This window comes from Pinus tabuliformis, chromosome 4_2 (assembly GCF_031772625.1).
Source record: "Pinus tabuliformis cultivar Carrire ecotype Pingquan chromosome 4_2, CPIR1, whole genome shotgun sequence".
Taxonomy (NCBI): domain Eukaryota; kingdom Viridiplantae; phylum Streptophyta; class Pinopsida; order Pinales; family Pinaceae; genus Pinus; species Pinus tabuliformis.
Window position 1 is genome coordinate 1124913162 of NC_142304.1, and position 20325 is coordinate 1124933486.

The following is a 20325-nucleotide window of genomic DNA, read 5'->3' on the forward strand; positions in this document are numbered from 1 at the left end:
AGTTTATAATTAGAATGGAAAATAATCCAATCCTTAACATCCAAAAACTTGTTTTCCAACATTGAGTGATGATTATGGATTGATCATAATTATTTAATGTAGGTGTATTATCCATAAATTATAATCAAGTCCCAATGCTAAGAATACATCACTCAATATTGGAGGAGTTATTAGAATGTGTAGGAAAATCTAAATAATATGAGACAAAAAGTACAAACGTCCAATTGTTATGCTTGCAAATGATGATGTAACAAAGAGTACATGTTGCTTCCTTGCATGTTGTAAATATGAAAAAATCTTTTAATGCTTAACAAAATGTGAACATGTCTATAAATTGGTGTTATATATCTAAAATCATTGTTTAGAACCTAAGAAGAGAGGGAAAATGATACAAAGAATCTTCGGTGTGAGTCGAGCCTTCATGCCCATTGTAGGAGGTTTTCAACATGTTTTCAGAATGGGGCCATTATAACACCCATATCTAATGTCATAGTTGAAGATTGCTTAATGAAGTACATATTCTCATTGGATCTTTGATATTAGGTTAGTTGTATATTCTCCATATATCATTTGGTGTCATATAATAGCATGATTGTTATAGCTTGTTGATTTGTAAATAAACAATTTATGACCTACTCTCTTTACCAACATGGATTCTCTATAAAAGTTTCTTCTTGCACTTTTTTTCATTATTTTATAAAGAGATTTATATTTTAAAAGACTAGGAGGTCTATGTATGTCCCTTGCCCTTTACAAAATTCCCAATCATTCTTTATTCTTCTCTAATATTCCTTGCACAAAATACAACCAACTAGCTTGCAAACCATACAACCAACTAACCAGCAATGATAAATAACACATAAAAATTCCAATAAATTAGAAATCACTATATCAAATCTCGAACTTTAAATAGTTTATAATTTCCCTAAAATTAGTAACAAACCATTGGTTTCATATGTCATTGGGGTAAATTTAGTCACGAAAATACCTCCCTCGCACAAAATTAACCAAGAATTATTCTCAGAAGGCTAATTTTCATAAAGGAAGACCACGGTCAAATTAATTAAATTTTTCCGTCTTTGGAGTTTGAATAAAAGAGTCTTCAAGAATGATGATAAACACTTAATTTTCCGGTAAAATAAAGTAAACATTGATACAACAGAAAATGGAGTTTCAATATATTTCTTCCAAAATCTATGCTTTGTACTATGAATACCGATGGACCAATGGTTAAATGATGAACAATATTATAAAGTCTTGACCCTCACACATCTTTTCCTACCAACCATTTCAATGGGGCATCCCATAATCAATGTTGCAGTTGTGGAGTCTGCATTGCTACTAACTCATATCTCATGTATCATTTTCGTTGGAATGGAGAACATGACACTAACAGAGTGGAAGTTATTGCATTATGGGGTTTACTGTATCGTGTGAAGCAACTAAACCTCAATTTTTTTCATATCTTTGGCGATCCTCAGATAACCATACATTAGATTAACAATGGGACTACATTTTCCCCTCCACATTTCATCCATTGGATGCATCAAATAAACAAGATCAGAGGACTTTTCCAACAAGTCGCCTTTTCACGTCTACAAAGGGAATTGAACATTGTTGCTAAGAAGTTTTCAAATAAAGGACTTTCAATGAATCTGGGTTGCATCAATTTTTCTGTTTGCTTGCAGGGACGTCACATTAGTACAAATTGTTTCCCTTCGAGCTCATGGACAAATTTATCTCTTTTGTTTTTATTTTTGGACCTCAATGCCTCGTTTACTGCGACATCTTTTTCTGGGAGTTTATATTTTCATCCTAATTGTTGTTGGCCTTATATGATGAATTAGTGTATGATTATTTTTTGGTAGGTATTGCAGGCAACTGATTTCAAATATTAGAGTTTTGCCTAGTATTGGTTGTTTGTTAGGGTCCAACCCTAACCCCCTTATTTATGTAATAGGGTCGAGTCATAGTTATAGTTAAGTAAAGAGTCAATAAAGCCCGTATTAATAATTGTAAGTGGTTGACCCACATTTAATGAAGGGACCACAGTTAGTTGCAATTGGGCCATGGTATTAGATAGATGGTATTAATAAGAACCATGGTATTGACCCATGGTATTGCATGTATGAATCCTATATAAAGGATAGAGACTCCCCTCGAGGAGCATCGTGTCTTATTTTGTAATTGAGTCGAGCTCTATTGGAGGTTGCCCCATCGAAGAGGCAAGTGAGCATTGTTTTCGTTTCTGAATAATAAAATACATGCTGTTATTTCTTATTGTTTTGTGTTCTGTGTATATTTCTTCGCATATTTAGTATTCTGGTATCTTCTCGCAGGTCAAGAGCATAACAAGTGGTATCAGAGCACTTTCCAGGGCCGGTGGGATCTCCATTTTTAGCAAAAAAAAAATTGGCTAGAGACGTGTTCCGATGTCTTTAAACCACGGGATCTGTCGTTGAGCACATAAAACTGCGGATTCGGGGAGGCATGCATGCAGGAAATACAAGAGCTGGTCACGCTTGTTGGACTCCCTTGTAACCCCTGTGGGTACCCCTTCGAGTAGTAGCGCATTAGACAGAACCGCGCACAGACTGTCTTCTAAGTACCCTCAGGGTATATCGAAAGCCCCCTAGACTCTCTTGAAACCTCGCCATAGATAAACAGTCAGCCGTCTTGCTACTATAGTACACTGAGAACAACACTCGGGGAGATTACTCGCGCGTACGATAGGGTAGTTGGGTTGTATGGCTAAGGGTACGGTTGATCCTCCTTGGTTAGTGCCCTGAAAGATTGGGCCGAGTACTACTGTCAGACCCTTATGTATATTGCGATCTGTAGCACCTGACACTCCCTGAGACCATAGTTCCCTTGTCTCTCTCTAGATCACGCATCATCTTTGCTAGTTCAGATCTAGTAGGTGGGATCCTGTCGCAGCCGCAAAAATTAGTTTCGCCATTCAGATCTATTAGTTTCGGCAATCAGATCTATCAGATCTAGCCATTTGGGTTCTGTAGTAGTTGCCACAATCAGATCCGCCATTCAGATCTAGTAGTATGGGTTCGATCATTGCCACATTCCTACTCATAATCTGCAGTTGAGGGTTAGCCGCCAGATCTGACTATTTGTGTGGGCCCCTATACCTTGGTGTGATTCTCGCAAGACATTGGGCAGAATTTACTTTTATTGGATTCGGCTACTGCAGTATTCCTAAGCGAGGAGTAAAACTCCTTCTGGAGTAAAAAAAAAAAGTTTGAGACCCTCCCAGGACGCTTATAGGAGACTTAGCCCATAAGAATCAGATCGACGGGCTGAGCAAGGTGGTACCATTCGCTTGTTAGCGTAAAAATTTCGGGTGGTCCCAAATTTTATTTTTCTCGCAGTACCGACAAGTGCATCGGATCAATGCATGGTACAAACCAGAGCTCAAGCTATGGCCAATGAGAAGATTGACACCCTTGAACAAAAGTTGGACACATTACTGAAGACGATCCAAACCTTAGCTGACACAATGACAAAGGGCAAGTCGAGGGAACACTCGGAGGCATATGCTTTTAATGAAAACATTGAGGGTGAGTCTAGCCATTCTCTTCACCTCTTTGGAGACCACCAATAGTCCCAGCCGTGACCACCTAAGCTGGACATGTATAAATTTGATGGCTCTCATCCAGCCACATCGCTAGCACAAATGGAGCAATATTTCACATTGAATCACATTAGAGATGATGCGACTTAGCTAAGTGTGGGTAGCATGTACTTGGACCATGAAAGGTGGCAATGGTGGCAGTGGCATCAACATTGTTATGGAAGGCCCTTGACTTGGCAGAAATTCTCAAAAGCCTTGACGGATCGCTTTGACCATGAATCTAAATTCTTGGGTCGTCTTACTAAGCTCCGACAGACAGGAACACTGAACGAATATATTACAGCCTTTGAATCCTTAGCCTTCCGCACAGGAGGTCTACACGATCAGTTCTACTTGGAATTTTTTGTCAGTGGTCTCAAAGAATCCATACAAGCCCACGTCTGACTGCAACACCCAACCTCATGGCTAGATGCTTGCAAGATAGCTCGTGAAGTAGAATGTGCATTAGCGGCCCAGTCCAATCGCCCAAATTTCATAGCCAAAGGTCGCCCCACCCAGGCTCAAAGCACTACCCAAACACTCAAGGTTCAAAACGTGTCACCTGTGGAAATGGTGGAAAGAAGAAAGCAAGGATTTTGTTACTATTGTGATGAGAAATACTCCCCGGGGCATAAATGTAAGGAGCTAAAATTCTTTCAAATTGATGCTACTAATCGAAGTTCATCGGAGGAGGCCCCACCACTTGACGAACAAGAGGATGAAGATGAGGACAACCAGTTGGAAAATGTACCTGAAGAACCAGTTATCTCGCTTCATGCTTTGACAGGGATTTCTTCTCCCCAACCTCTCAAAATCAGAGGTTTTATTAAGCATTGCCCTGTAGTAGACTTGATTGATAGTGGCAGTACACATAACTTTATCCATCAAAGAGTCGCAGAAGTAGTGCATTGTTTTGTCAAAGCAATCTCTAACTTCCAGGTCCAAATTGTTGATGGGGGAACAATGAAATGTGAAGGCCACTGTGAAAATGTCAAACTTCAAATGGGGGATTATCAGCTAAATGCCAACATGTTTACCATACACATGGGAGGGTGTGACATTGTCTTGGGTGTTGAATGGCTCCGTGCACTCGACCCAATCACAATGGATTTCCAGGAGTTATATATGAGCTTTAAGTAGAACAACCACACACATACCCTCTGCAGACTCCAGGCGGGTGCTCCCTCTATCATCAGCTCGCATAGGATGGAAAAATTGTTAAAAAAGGGCCACCATGGAGTTATAGCCCAATTTAATGCCATCCAGGCCTTCGAACCCACTTCTCTTCATATTCATCTTGAGATGCAACAGATCTTAAACAACCATCTGTCGGTCTTTGACAAGCCTCATGAGCTTCCACCCTCAAGAGGGGAACATGATCATAGCATTACTTTGGTCCGACGGGCCCAACCACCAAATGTGCGTCCATATAGATATCCATTCGCCCAAAAGAATGAAATTGAAAAAATCATCAAGGAACCCTTGGAAGCAGGCGTCATTCGTCCTAGCATTAGTCCTTATTCATCGCCTGTGGTCCTGGTGCTCAAGAAAGATGGGGAATGGAATATGTGTGCAGACTTCAGGGCCCTCAAAAAGCTGATGGTCAAAGATAAATTTCCCATCCCAGTTGTCAATGGTTTGTTGGATGAACTAAATGGGGCTCAATTCTTTACTAAGCTCGACCTTCACTCGGGCTATCACCAAATTTGCATGAAAGAAGTAGACATTCCAAAGACTGCTTTCTGAACTCATGAAGGCCATTATGAATTCTTGGTCAAGCCATTTGGTCTTTGTAATGCCCCATCCACTTTTCATATCCTCATGAACCACCTGCTCAAACCATATCTCAGAAAATTTGTCTTTGTTTTCTTTGATGACATCCTCATCTACAACCGCACCTGGGCCACACATCTTCAGCATGTAGATCTGCTCTTGCAACTGCTCCGGAAGCATAAATTGTTTGTCAAGATGTCCAAGTTCTATTTTGGCATGAAAGAAGTTGAGTATTTGGGCCACATTGTGGGGCGTGAAGGTGTCAGGGTGGACCCCAAAAAGATCTAGGCAATGCAGGATTGGCCTCAACCAAAGACCTTGAAGAGCTTGAGAGGATTTTTGGGTCTCACAGGCTACTATCGCAAATTTTTCTGCAATTATGGTAGCATTGCTAGACCCCTCACTCACCTTCTCAAGAAAAATTCATTTCTCTGGAATGATGAAGCACAACAGGCATTTATAGCTCTAAAATAGGCCATGCATTCCACTCCTGTATTAGCACTACCTGACTTCACCAAATCTTTTGTGATTGAATGTGATGCTTCAGGTACAGGTATTGGGGCGGTCTTAATGCAAGAAGGTCGACCCTTGGCCTTCACTAGCCAACAACTAAGTGGGACAAATCTGGGACAATCTACCTATGAGAAGGAGATGATGGCCATATTACATGCAGTAGATACCTGGCAACCATACTTATTGGGGCGGCGTTTCCAAATCCGTACAGACCATCAAAGCCTTAAATATTTTTTGGAGCAATGCCTATCCTCGCCACAACAAAATAAATGGCTCCCCAAAATGTTGGGATATGATTATGAGATAATTAACAAGAAAGGGCACGAAAATGTCATAGCAAAAGCTTTATCACACCAATTTGAGGAGGAAATCACCCTACTTGCAATCTCCCTTCCCATTCTCGAATGGATTGAAGAGGCTCGCAAGGAATGGTTTTCACATCCTTTGCTCTCCCAACTCATTAATAAATTGCAGGCGGATCCAAATTCCACAGCGAGCTACTCTTGGCAGGATAAATGTCAATAAATGTCTGGAGACCTACCTTAGGTGTTTCACTTCAGAAAAGCAACATCTATGGGTACAGTGGTTACCTCTAGCAGAATGGTGGTATAACACTAACTATCATGCCACCACCAAAATGACTCCATATGAAGTAGTTTATGTTAAAATCCCTCCTTCACCTACTTCTTATATCCAGGGATGCTCGAAGGTACAAGCAGAGGATCACCTCCTACAGAATCACACAGCCATGCTGGCCCATCTCAGAGAGAATCTCCATCAAGCTCAAAAGGGCATGAAGCAACAGGTAGATCAACATCGTTCAGAACACAAATTTCAAGAAGGGGATTAGGTATTTTTGAGGTTGCAACCATATAAGAAAACATCACTCAAAGGCGAGGGTTGTCAGAAATTATCTCCAAAATTCTACGGACCGTATCAAGTACTTCAGCGCATCGAAGAAGTAGCATACAAGCTAGCTTGTCCACCCACGGCAAAAAGCCATCCAGTCTTCCATGTCTCATGCCTCAAGAAAGTGATTGGGAACCATTGCCGAATTCAAACCAGTCTACCGGAATTGGATGAAGAAGGTTTAATCTGGCTCCAACCTGAACAGGTTCTGGACACGCGAGGATGGCACCTACGCGACCGCACGATCAAGGAAGTCCTCGTCAAGTGGAAAGACACCTCTCCAGAAGATGTGACCTGGGAACAAGCCACTGTCCTTCAGCAGTTTCCACAACTTCAGCCTTGAGGACAAGGATATTTTTATGGGGGAGGGCATGTTAGGGTCCAACCCTAACCCCAATATTTATGTAATAGGGTCGAGTCATAGTTATAGTTAAGTAAAGAGTCAATAAAGCCCATATTAATAATTGTAAGTGGTAGACCTACATTTAATGAAGGGACCACAGCTAGTTGCAAATGGGCCATGGGATTAGATAGATGGTATTAATAAGAACCATGGTACTGACCCATGGTATTGCATGTATGAATCCTATATAAAGGATAGAGACTCCCCTTGAGGAGCATCGTGTCTTATTTTGTAATTGAGCCCAGGTCTATTGGAGGTTGCCCCCTTGAAGAGGCAAGTGAACATTGCTTTCTTTTCTGAATAATAAAATACATGTTGTTATTTCTTATTGTTTTGTGTTCTGGGTATATTTCTTTGCATCTTTGGTATTCTGGTATCTTCTCGCAGGTCAAGAGCATAACATTGTTGTTGAGTGCTGATTAGTTGTCCATGTGGCTATATATCTGATGCTACATTTTAACAATATGTACATGTAGACATGGCTCTCTTATTAATAAAAATATGTTAATTTTTTTTTTTGTCTTGAAAAAAATAATAAATTAAATAAATATCCAATATTTAATAATAGTAATAATAATTTTAAAAACAATCATATTAAAAGGTAGTAAAATTAATATTCATATTTATTTTCACATTTTATAAATTCTTGAATTTTCGCATATCATTAACCAAGAGGGGCAACATAATATGGTAGTAGTATATAATTTTCTATCAATCTCCAACTATATTTATACACATATATTATTTCTATTGTTTGTAGAATTTAACAAGAATTTGTAATATTTCTTGAAGGATCTAGTAAGAATTTACAATCTGTCTTTTGATTAACAAAGGCATAGAAAATGTATTAATATTTCTTCAAAAAAACATTTGTTAAATACAATATCTCTATTATCGTATCCTTTAAGGAAATGATAATTATGCAAAGAGTTATAAGTTTAAATGTTATGTTTAAATGTGTATATTTTTATAAGAAATGTTTACATTTTATGAAAAAATATAGATATAAATACTCATGTTTCTTATCCTTTGATTAAAATAATAAGATAAACAGAAGCATAATTTGAATAAAAAAACAATTTTAGAGGATAACATTTTAATGAAATTATTTCTTGTAATATTTATGCTAATAGGTAAATTTAGTTTATAATTAGAATGGAAAATAATCCAATCCTGAACATCCAAAAACTTGTTTTCCAACATGGAGTGATGATTATGGATTGATCACAATTATTTCATGTAGGTGTATTATCCATAAATTATAATCAAGTCTTAATGCTAAGAATACATCACTCAATATTGGAAGAATTATAAGAATGTGTAGGATAATCTAAATAACATGAGACAAAAAGTACAAATGTCCAATTGTTATGCTTGCAAATGATGATGTAAAACAGAGTACATGTTGTTTCCTTGCATGTTGTAAATATGAAAAAATCTTTTAATGTTTAACAAAATGTTAACATGTCTATAAATTGGTGTTATATATCTAAAATCATTGTTTAGAAGCTAAGAAGAGAGGGAAAATGATAGAAAGAATTATCACACCCATATCTAATGTCACAGTGGAAGATTGTTTAATGAGTTATTGAAGATTGCTTAATGTACATATTCTCATTGGATCTTTGATATTAGGTTAGTTGTATATCCTCCATATATCATTTGGTGTAATATCCTAGAATGATTGTTATAGCTTGTTGATTTGTAAATAACCAATTTATGACTTACTCTCTTTACCAACATGAATTCTCTATAAAAGTCTTTTCTTGCACTTTTTTTCTTTAGTATATAAAGAGATTTATATTTTAAAAAACTAAAAAGTCTATATATGTCCTCTGCCCTTTATAAAATTCTCAACTATTCTTTATTCTTCTGTATTTACAATCTTGCTTGCACACAATACAGCCAACTAACTTACACACCATATAACCAACTCACCAGCGATAATAAATAACACACAGAATTTCAATGACTTAGAAATTACTATATCAAATCTCAAACTTTAAATAGTTTATAATTTCTATAAAATGAGTGAGACAAACCATTAGTTGCATAATCCATTGGGGGTAAATTTAATCACGAAAACACTTCAACGAGAAGTATTCTCATAATGCTAAACCGCAGTCAAATTAATTAAATCTAAATGAAGACTTTATCCATCTTCAGAAATCTTTCTACATCTTTGAGTTGGCTAAATTTCAAAAAGGAAGACTGCGCTCATATTAATTAAATCTTTCCGTCTCATTGAAGTTTGAATAAATCAAAAAAAATTCTCAGAAATATTTTCGGCGTTGGGTAAATTTAAAAAAGGAAGAATAAATATTTCCGTCTGCTTGAAGTTTGAATAAATGAGGGTGAGCCTAAAAAATCTCCTCAAAGTAATAGGCCACTTCGAAAAAATAAAAATAAAATATCGATTGCTCTTTTCAGTGTGGTAAGAATTAGTGAGCAAAAAGCCCGTACTTACTTTCATAAAAAAAATCAATAAAATATTGATTGTTTTTTTTAATGTGGTAAGAATTAGGGCAATTTCTATTTCATCGACTATTGAATAGTTAATGTCGCCTGACATGCAGGCATTTAATTATTCTTCTTCCTCTCGATGATGCTATCTCGATGAGCCTGCTTTCACTCTCTCGATGATGCTATCTCGATGAGCCTGCTTTCACTGAAAGAAGGATAATTAAAGGAGTTGTCTATAATGCGACTTTTTGTGATTCCGGTGACGGAATCCGGCGGAAGAAATTGAGATGAAATCATGATTTGTTGCAGTTAAAATGGTTTTTTAACTGCATATTTGGATTCAGCACCCTGAAAAACCCCTGGGACGCTTTGATTGTGCAGAAACTAGCTATCAAACTTGCGATTCCAATAAATTGCTGCCGTATTTTCACCGGAAAAAACCGCCGGAAAAGCTTTCAAAAAGTCGCGTTATAGACAACTACATAATTAAATGCCTGCATGTCAGGCGGCATTAACTATTCTATAGTCGATGAAATAAGAATTGCCAAGAATTAATGAGCAAAAAGCCAGTACTTACTTTCATAAAATCAATAAAAGTAAGTAATTTTGTCGACCGGTAACTATGATTAGACAAGAGTGTCTATTTTTTTAGCAGTAAAGTCAATATTCCTTACTTGTAAAATAGTGAAGTATTTATAAAATAAGTTTTAAAAGTCATATTCTTTAAATAAATTTAAAAAGTTTGCCAAATTAATTAATAATTTTTTTCCTGGCCTGGGGATCTTTTCCTTTTAATCTGCATTTCGGGTCCCTTAATTTTCCAAAAACGCCCGTTGTCTTTTCGAAGAGAATCAAATTAAGAACGCCTGTTGTCTGTTCCAAGAGAATCAAATTAAGAAAAACAGAAACTTTTTCGAGATCTTCCTTAAAAAGAAGACGAATAATAGAACCCGTGACATCTAAACAATGATGGTAAAGACCCATCTTTCAAGAAAATAACATCACATTTTTATAAAATTAATCACAAATTAGTATTTACAAGGCCGCCCAAATTAAATATTTCCATCTAATTGAAGTTTGAATAAATTAAACTAGCCTTTAAATGATGACGATTTACTTTTCCGTAAAATAAGGGAAATAATGCAGCATTTGCACTCCCCAACGAGTAGAATGAATGTGCAATATTACTTAAAAATATTGAAATAAATTAATTGGAAGTCAATATTACTTGAAATATTAGAGTAAATATTTTTCAATGATGATGGTGTTTAACGTTCACTGAGATCAAATTTAGTCTATCGGACCTAAAAAATGAATTATTTAGTTTCATTTAGGATTTTATTTTTATGCTCAAAAAGCTTGGAGAGAAGCCTCTCGAGCTCACAGTAATTTTGACATCATAAAAGGCTAGGAAGGTTAGTATTGAAACAAAGATTTCGAAACTGAGATCTAATGTCGAAACTGAGATCTAATGTGGTTGTACCCGGGGCACTCTAAAAGGAAGTGATTTTCATCCTCGATGTTCGTATTCTCACAGAGATGGCAGAACCTTTCTATCCATGGTGTTTTAGGAACTGCCAACAACCCGTTTCACTATGGAGCTCATGAGAGTTCGTTCTAATCTTGGCTATATTAATTTTCTTCTTTGAGCTAGTTAAAACAGAGAGATACTTTTGATTTTCTAGGGTGGGGTTGATGACCTCCTTATAATATCTTAATTTTCTTAGATACAATTAGATAAGAAGAAGAGCCTAATAATATAGGCTTTCACACAATTAAGGTGGTTTCAACCACTACCTAGATAGTAGGACCCGAGACCTAATCTTAGAGTCTCAATCATGTGCTTAACTAACTGTATCTTTTTCCATTAATTCTAACACACTAGAACTATGATAAAAAATTATCATACAATCTCGGCTTGGTCTACTTCAAAATTATCTCCCCTTGATTCCCAATATCATATTACTGAATTAGGAAGGACGCAAGATGGACTATTAACTTTGGAATATCTGAAAACATTAAATAAATCTAAAATTCACTATATTCAGTATAATATGGATGGCATATTAAAAAAAACCTTAACACAATAACATTTACCTATGATTGACTCTATAATTATAATTAATTTTTTTATTTACCTATCCATTTCTAATGTGCTTGGATTACTTGTATAACAACAGCATAGCCAATATATGTAAGATAACCTTATGACATAGATTAACATCAAATCACATTTGAAGTACCAGCATCATAGAATTCAATGCGTAACATAACACTATGATATAGATTGACATCAAATCAGATTTGTTGTAGTATTAGCATTATGATATAGATTGACATCAAATCAGATTTGTTGTAGTATTAGCATCATAGTTTTCATTAGCAATGAAAACCCAACTCAAAATGAATTAGCAAACCATTCACACTACTAACCCGGGCAAAGATTCATTCAGATACAAAATACAAAATGAAATAGCAAACCATTCACACTACTAATGGGGCTTCGAATAAGAGTTGATTTAGTCAAATACAAAATACCGACAGAAACGAATAATTGAAATCATTGGCATATGGGATCATTTGTGCTTATTTTTTCTTCAATCTCTAAAGCAAAGCAACGAGCTTCACCGAGATTTTTTTATTATGAAGAAATCACAAACATGTTCTGTATTTCTTCAATGAACTTCGACCATGTGTTTCAAGAAATCTTGAAATTAAATTTATACACATGCACAGGCTCTCTGGAAAATGGATGAACATAGTAATAATGATCGAGCAATGCGCTCGGCAAGTTTTCCAACACTCTGACCAAGTTCTAGCGAGATTTTCTTGGTGGGCTTTTGAGTGGGATAATCGGTGTCGAAAATCTCTGCAATCCCTTGAGAACTTCATCCTGCTTTTCTCAGATAATTTGACATCAAATCTGAGAACTTCATCCTGTTTTTCTCAGATAATTTGACATCAAATCTGAGAACTTCATCCTGCTTTTCTCAGATAGTTTGACATCAAATCTTTCAGTAGCAAGTTGCCTAAATCTTATTTACTGTCAATATAGCTACAGAACCCTGACTTCTACCCCATTTTTTTTGGTCCTGCTACATTTCTCGTCATTTAGCTTGGTAGGATTCTTCTCATATTCCTTAAACCATCCGGCGTGCCTAAAACTCCCTGAAAATTTCAATGACATTAAAAAAAAAAATAGAACTTCCATTACGTTAACATCCAATAGCAATGATAATTTTAAAAATAGAACTTCCACTACTTTAACGTCCAATATCAAATATAATTTTCATGAATGGATCATGGCTCTAATAGTTTAGGACTTTCCAATCATGGGTCTGAGAATTTAGGATTCTTTCTAGTCAAAACTAACATGGCTCTGAATCATAGTATCTCTACAATCAAAATAGATTGTTGAAAAATGAAGGAAGGTTTAATTTGTATAGTTAGTTTGTTGCTGCATAACTCCACACATTTCAGGGCAAAGAAGTATCACATGTTTCATAGTCTAATAATAACACTTAACTTTTTACTTTATGACTAATATATGATGTAATATACACAACCACTTCAATAGGGTATGGATGTATGTTTGTGCTTATGATTTTGTATTAATTATTCTAGTTTCATGAGTATATTCATTAAAAAAAAATCAACAATAGTTATATTCATTAATGTGATGCATTCAGTTGTGCATAACTTTTAATGTGTTTAATACAAGTGAGTGTGATGCATTCAATTATACATGCAAATGATATTGAACATAATTTTTTTTGAGATAGAATAAGAAATTTTAGAATAATAAAAACATCTCCACATTTCGAAAACATCATTGACAATGGATCTAAATTTATTGTTCACATTTGCATACAATCAACCACATATTTATGTACAAACAAGGAAAGGGAAATAAGACTCAAATTACATCATAGTTTAGTTACATAACTACCACTTTGTTACAATAGACTAAGATGTGGAAGAACTTTGACCTTCACCAATGTTGTTCATAGTAGTACTTGTACTACCCAGCAAATGTGTTAGATTTGATTGGAATTTGGGAATGGCAGTAGTGCTCAAAAAAGTGTCTTTGATGTTTTGCAACATGCATAGAATGCCCATCATAGTAGGTCGTCCTTGAGGAGATTCATTTGTGCAAAGTAAGCCCACATTTATGAGTGAACTGAGACAATTGAGATCCTTATCTTCTTCACTGCATCTATTAGTCCTCCTCAATAGACCCGTGTCGACTACTTCTTGTACTCGGTTTGGAAACTACTACCCACCCATTTTTGCAAGTTCATTCCTTCCACAAACATGTCGTGTGTGGGCTTCTTTCTAGTGAGCATTTCCAATAACACTATTCTATAGCTATATACATCGCCTTTTATTGTAACTTGTCCTCCCACTCCATATTCTGCATTCATAGATCCTCATCTTAAATTTTTTAATTCAAAATGTTAAACAAACATAAGAAAATCATAACATTGCTTAAGATGGTATATAGTTTAAATAATACCTGGAGGAATGTACCCTGTAGATCCTTTGAGTGCATTTGTGGAAGTGAGAGCTCCATCTTCATTACTTGCAAAACATATAGTAGCAATGCCGAAGTCTATTAAATATGCAGTCATATCTTCACCCAACAACACATTGTTGGGTTTCAAATCACAATGAATCACTTGCACAAAACAATGGTGATGGAGATACGCCATGCCTTGGGCGATGTCTATTGCTATGTTCAACCTTTGAATCAGATTCAAACTACTTTGTTCTCCATCATCGGGATATAACCACTTTTCTAGGCTTCCATTTGGCATTAATGGAAATATCAAAGCTTTGATTTGGAGATCTGAATAACAGGTTATGACCCGAATCAAATTTCGGTGTCTAACTTTACCCAAAACTTTGCACTCTCTATCAAAACTCTTTTGAGCCCCTTCATTTTGTAGATTGAGAATCTTGACAGCCACCATTGTGCCATCATTCAAAAGCCCCTTGTACACTTTGCCAAAACTACCAACTCCTAACAAGTTGGCATCACTAAATTCATTTGTTGCGATGACGAGCTCTGCATAGGAGATTCTTCGATGGCCCACATTTAATGTTGGACCAGTGTCTTTCTGAATATGTCTCTTGCATTTTCGTCTCCACAAGATTGCAAGAAACAAACACAATACAACAAATGCTACAACAAAAACGAGTGCGATAACTCTTTTTAGATTTAGAACACTTGCATGTTTATGAGCATAGCATGGTGGTAGATTTACCCAAGGTCCACATAGAGCAAGATTTCCCATAAATGCAGTGGCGACAATCTTTTTGAAAACTCCCTCTTTAGGGACTTCTCCTGACAACTTGTTAAAAGAAAAATTCAAGTGATGGAGCATTGTGAGATTTTCTAGCGATATGGGTATTCCACCTGACAAATTGTTGGACGAGAGATCTAGGTCCTGAAGGCTGAGAAGTTCAGTGAGGGATAGTGGAATTGGACCTTCAAGTGTGTTGCAAGAAAGATTAAGATATTCTATTTCTTGGCAACTTCCAAGTGCACTTGGAATGTAACCAGTTAATTGATTTGCAGAAATATCTATAGCTTGAAGCTTATTGAACTTTCCTAGTGCTAAAGATACATGGCCATGTAATAAATTGTTTGACAAGTTGAAATAGAAGGCTAAATTTGCAAGGCCTGCAACTTGTGGAGGTATGTGCCCAGTAAGTTTGTTGTATGATAGATCTAGCAAGAGTAAGTTCACACATTTCCCTAAATTTGCAGGGATATTTCCTGATAACTGGTTATGGCTAAGATATAAATATCTTAGCTGCCAGAGGTTGGCCACAAAATCAGGGATTCTTCCAGAGAGATTATTCTTTGAGAGATCTAAGAGCCCTAAGGTTTTTAGGTGCCCAATTTCCATAGGAATGTTTCCTTGTAAATTATTGGAATCCATATATAACCTCTCCAACTTCTGAAGCATATTAACTGAAGAAGGGATTGACCCAGTAAAAGAATTACTTTCTAAACTGAGGAATGTTAAACCAGTTAAATTTCCAATTTGTGGAGGTATTCCTCCTGCTAATTCATTTGAACTCAAGTCTAACCAGTAGAGTTTTGTAGAGAGGTGGCCTATAGAAAATGACAATTTCCCTGTGAGACTATTCCAGGATAAGTCTACATCTTGTAGATTGGAACAGTTACTAAGAGCAGTAAGAATGGGGCATCTAGTGGTGCTGCCCCTAATCAGGTTATTGCCGCCGAAGTAAAGAGTCTGCATATGTGTCAATTTACCCAACTCCATGGGCACTATTCCGCTGAGTTGGTTGAGTGATAAGTCAATCAATTGAAGCTTTGTACAATTGAAAAGGGAAGAAGGAATGCTGCCACTCAGCTGATTAGCATCCAGAGAGAGAACGCTGACCTGGCTTAGCATACCCAACTCCAACGGAATGTGTCCCGTGAGATGGTTGTACCCCAGAATGAGATCGCTGAGCTGGCTTAACATACCCAATTCGGAAGGAACACTGCCGTGAAGGTTGTTGTCATCTAATTCTAAGATCTGCAAAGAGGATATGTTTCCCAAGCACTCCGGGATTGTTCCCGTCAACTTGTTAGCTCCCAAGGCGATGCTCAGTAGCTTCGGGAGAACACATAGTTGCGGGGGAATGATTCCCGTGAGATTGTTATAGGACAGAGTCAAGTTCCGCAAATTGCGGCACATACCCAGTGTGGGTGGAATGGAACCTTGGAGATGATTTCGAGACAGGCGAAGCATCTTTAAGCGAGAGAGGGTTCCCAATTGATGGGGAATTTGACCGTGGAAACTGTTATTGCGAAGGCTGAGTACTGTAAGAAAAGAGAGATTGGCGAGAAGGGGAGAGATTGTACCTTGTAATCCCATGCTTGAAACATTGAGGGAAACGACTCTCTGCCTGCGCCTGCTGCATATGATACCCGTCCACTGGCAGAATGAAACATTTGGTTTCCAGGTGGCAGCTAATGATTGGTAGGGATCATATGTGATGGCAGACTTGAAAGCAAGCAGAGCTTGTTGATCAGAAACATTGGTGAGACGAGGGAGATGGGCGATGGGTGTGGAAAACACAAAAGGAGGATTGAGAAAGAGAATGAAAGAAAGGGTGGCGAGGAGAAGCATTCTGATAATACACATTCTGAGAAAAGAGAAGGAACGTAATAAATCTGCATTTCTGGAATGAAAATGGAGTTTGGTAGTGTAGCTATATAGCAGCATAATTGCCAGAAGAATCAAATCTTTCCGATATCTTCGGGTTTGTTCGATAATTGCCAGAAGAATTCAAAAAGAGGACCTTTTTGAAGTTTGAATAAAGTGGACCGTGAGATATGACATTGAGAATCACATCTTTCCTAGCCTTTAAGCAATGACGATTTACTTTCCGTAAAATAAGGGAAATAATGCAGCATTTGCACTCCCCAGCGAGTAGAATGAAATATTACTTAAAAGCATTAAAGTAAATCAATTGAAAGTCAATAGGACTTAAAACATTAAAGTAAATATTTCTTCAATGTACAGCACTAAAAATATATATATATATATTAAAAATATAATATACCCTAAAATAAAGTTAAATTCCATACAATTAATCACAAATCTTTCTCTTTGCTTTTCAATAAACGAAAGTAAAAAGTCCATACAATTAATCATAAATCTTTCTCCTTATCCATAGCCTCTTTTTTTAGTGCCCAATGTGAAATACCAAATTTGATAAAATAAACTAAAAAATTCTGAATATTTTGTTAATTATAAAAAAAATAACAAATAATATCTTTGAGTTATTTTGAAATCTCAATTGCTTATCTTTTTTTGCTAACTTACTTCTAGAATACTTACTTCAACCTCTTTTTCACTTTTAGTCTTTTCCAATTGAGTTCTTAACTCACTGATTTCTTTTTTAAACTCGTTTCCTTCTTCTTCGAATACTAGAAGAGTTTCCTCATATCATTTGTTTGACTTTTCAAGATCATATTTTAGAGAAATGATTTTTGCTTCAAGTCCTTTACTTCTTTCTTTAAGTTCCTTGGATGTTGTATATTTTTCTTTTCAAGATCATATTTTAGAGAAATGATTTTTGCTTCAAGTCCTTTACTTCTTTCTTTAAGTTCCTTGGATGTTGTATATTTTTCATTCACTTCATTTCTTAATGATGTTACTTCATCCTGAAACCTTTGACATTGATCTTCCTTTTCCTTGTACGTCTTCCTTATTTTGTTTCCATCTTGCAACTGAGTCTTTAACCTGGTAATCTCTTCTTTGTAGGTACAATCCCTTTTATCAAATAGATTTTGTTGATCTCTGATTCTATCTCTGAGCCTTTTAACCTCTACTTCTAGGGCCATTAGATTACTTTCACTTTTACCCATAAGATAAAATTCATTTGATTCACTGTCATATTCACTATCTTCAATATTCCTTCTTTTGCTTTGTCATCTTCATTCTTGATCAATACAAAGCAATGTGCTTCTCAATCTGAATATTTGATTCCATCTATTAGTGCACATGATATAAAATATTCACTTTCATAGTTTCTATTGTAGCTTTTGCTATCATCTGTCACATAATTGCTTCAAAAGATATAAAAGCCTCCTAGAGAGAGCCTCTGGGTTGATATGAGACCAATGGCTAGGGCATGACAGAGGAGTGCTTTTGAATATTATCGGAGGGATTTCTGTTTCACCCCATATGTCACTTAGTTTGAAAATAAATAACTAACGGGCTTGGTTCAATAATCCTTCATTAAGGTAAACTCAATAAAACACATATATCTAAACACTCATGGGGTAAATATAGCTAATCTCAAAGAGGATTATCTTGGTTCTGGTGGCCGACACACAATAATAGGCAGCTTAAAATTTTTGTTGTAGTACAGGTGAACAAGAGGAAGGAAAGGAGGGGAATTGATGCAAAGGGTTGGACATAACACAAAATGAAAATGCAGAAACACTAGAGCGCGAATTAAGGCCTCAAACTCTATGCCTCATGAATACATTTTTCACCAAATAACATTAAGTAAATGTATGCACATTACAGGTACTGTAGGCTATTACATAACACAAGTAAATATGTAGTTAACACAGGTACTATTACTACTTAGCAGAAAATATACAACCATGAATGAGAGTGAAACCAACAGATTCGTTACACTATTTTAGAGGAAGAAAAACATATGTGAAGTGATATGCAGAGGATAAAACATATTGCACATTCCTATGATAGGAATCAACAAAACAATTTCATTAACCTTCAATAGGGAGTCCAAAACACCAGTCCATTACATTTAGAAATTGTATAGCTCAAGTCCCTCATGAATAAGAAAATTGAACCAAATTGGAACCACCAAATTCTGGCTTCTTCCGTCTAGAATTCTGGAACCTGTGTTAATTCTTTCTTCCCTTTTTTTTATAAGGAGAGGGAGAACTTGAAAAATAGTTACATAATATCTCAGCTTGAGCTCCAGTTTTCTGATCGACTAGCTGTCTTGGCATCTGAAGGCTCTGTTGTCTAAATGATGACAAAGGATTTGACTCCTTCTTTAACATGCAGGAAATTACAAAAGGAAAATTGAAAGATGGTTGAAGAAAATATCTCCCTGTCGTTCCTATGATGGCCTCTGATCAGACCACATCTATGCCACAATGATTCAGTTGGTTCACCTGTCGTTTTCCGCCTTAACTGCTTGAACTTACCACTTTCTAGAGCTGAGAGCGATCAATTGTGGTAGCCTTGGTGGTGTCGTGGAATCATAGCTTTCAACTCATCCATCACATAACTCCCTCTATTTCACTATCAGATTTCTATATGCCCTGTAATATAGCCATAATGTTATATCATAGTTTTTTCCTCATCGAGACTTTTACTCTTAAATACATTACAAAATAGTGAGTTCTAATATCCTTTGGCCCCCGTTTTTTAGCCCCTTTCTACATTTCTTCATCATAGGACCGAGGGTTGTGACCTGGTGCTTAGCCTTAAGGCGCTAGTGGCTTTGTTCCCATCAGGGGCCATTTTTCCTTTGTAAAGTGCTTCGTGCCCCTGGTCCTTTAAGTTCTTCTAGACCATGCGCTAGCCCTAATATTAGAGCCCCTCTCATCGGTAGTTTCCAATCAGGGAAATAAATTTGGAGTTGTGACAATTTAATTCTCCAATATGAAACCTCTGATGTCGCATCATCACTCCACCAAGCACTTCCTGAGTGGTGACACGTGTCACCCATTTCCCCCCTTAGGCCCCTCTAAACAACAAAACTATCTGCCGCATGGGCTATTGTATTGCCACGTCATGGTGACTTCAAATGTCATTGTAAACTTATCAGAACCAATCATATGCTTCCATGTGTTTTTATCAGAGCCAATCATATTACGCCACATGTGCCTTATCAGAACCAACCATATGTTACCATGTGTCCCACTAGAGGAGAGAGAAAAGGGCCCATCCACCTTTGGTTTTGCGATGGAATCCTTTGTTAATCTATATTTGAGTCCTCCGATGATTTTACACTATCGGCACATTACCCCTATCACAATGTTTAAAAGGTTGTCACCATCAAAAGTCCTTATTCTCAATTGTTGATCTTTCGATGTTGCAATATTTTGATGCGCAAATATGCT